Below are 1,648 nucleotides of genomic sequence, written 5' to 3' on the forward strand. Positions count from 1 at the left end.
TGGCTGCATCTGGCTGAAGGATGGGGGAGGAGGGTCAAGAGGAGGGAGAGATGCATGGGCGGAGTGGGGCATTACTATATGCCAGTAACACGTGAAGTCCCAGCTGAGACCAGGGCCCATTAGTGCAGGCACTCTCGCTAATGCATATACCCAGTGAGAGCCCCTGATCCAGCCTGTCTGAACGGAGCAGACAGCCAGAGAAGGCAAAGCCATTTCCCCGGGTTAGAGAGCTGGGAGCAGAACCAGCTTGAGTTTCAGCCCAGGGCCTGCCCAGTTCTCTGTGCCCAGCATGTGCTGGGTTCTCCCTGAGACACTAGCGTCCACCTTTGCTTCTGCACAGGGAGCCTGAGGGACTGGAGAAAGCCAAGATGTGAAGGCAGCAGCAGCTCAGTTTGTTTGTGAGACCGCGGAGGATGTCCCAGGCCAGGTCTTGCCCTTCTCATCCAGGTGAGATGACAGGGTACTAGTCTGTGCTGTCTTTCTGAGGTGTCTTATCGCCCACCTGCCTGTGTAGCAGTGATTGTACCAGGCTAATGGCAGAAAATGGGCTGATCTCAGGCTTGAATTTCACTTCCATCCTTGGCCTGTTCTTCCAGGGCATCAAGCAGCATCCAGGAGGCCCACACCTGTGCTGCAGGGCCCTCACTGCCTTACAACAGGGCTGCATGTTCCACACAGGATGCATGGCTGTGCTCTGGAGTCTCCTGGGCTTTGTTCAATCTGTCCTAGTCTCACTAATACATCAGCAGCTGTAGATGCTTATGGAAGATCACAGATTCCAAACTCCTGCCTGGGGGTTAAGGGCTGGTGTAAAGTAGTCTCAAACCAGGGCAGTGCTGTGCGTTGAGCTTCTGGGGGCTCAATTCTGCTGTTCCTCACCGCTTGCTGTGGAGCGGTGGTCGTGATGCACTTAAGGGTGGGGGGAAAGGAACGCTTCTTCCACAGGAGCTGGACCAGGAAGAGAGGATGGATGTGCACATGGCTAGGGAGAATCTGCAAGGAGGCTGCCTGCCTGGGGACTGCACGTGAGGAAGGCCAGGGCTGTAGAAGGGGTTTGGTGACTGAGCAGGGCTGCCTAGCAGTTACAGTCAAGCTACCCTACAAGGGCAGAGGCAGTATTTAGATGCCTGTGGTGTATCCTAGAAACAAGGCTTCATGAAACATTTCTTTAATAAAAAAAAAAGGGAGCTTTCCTGGCGAGGCCGTGCGGCAGCAGAGCACGAAGACACTGCTTCGGTTCCTTGAACGAGGCCTGGCAATCACAGCTCTTCTGGGCATGATGTGCCGGAGGGAAGAGTTGTGCATCAAGCAGGGGAAAGCACTGCACGTTGCTCACTGCTCCAGCCTCTGACACATCGGGGAACCCCTGGAGGTGCCTTCCTTCCTTGGGGAGATTTGGGCAGGGGACACTGCTTTAACCAGACCACTACCTAATGCTGATTCTGAGCTAGGAATGATTTTCTAGCCACTTTTGCAGGTGGGGTGGGGTAGAGGAGTATCTCTGCACAGATACAAGACCTGCTGAGTCAGCATGGCCTGACCAAGGGCGGAATCTAGGGTTTTAATCTAGAGTACTCAGTGCTACATAGTGTAATGGGTGGAGCAGAGGATGAGGAGTCAGGGAAGCCTTTCCCTGTTCCTTTCCCTA

Source organism: Alligator sinensis, unplaced genomic scaffold (assembly GCF_000455745.1).
Source record: "Alligator sinensis unplaced genomic scaffold, ASM45574v1 scaffold402_1, whole genome shotgun sequence".
Lineage (NCBI taxonomy): Eukaryota > Metazoa > Chordata > Crocodylia > Alligatoridae > Alligator > Alligator sinensis.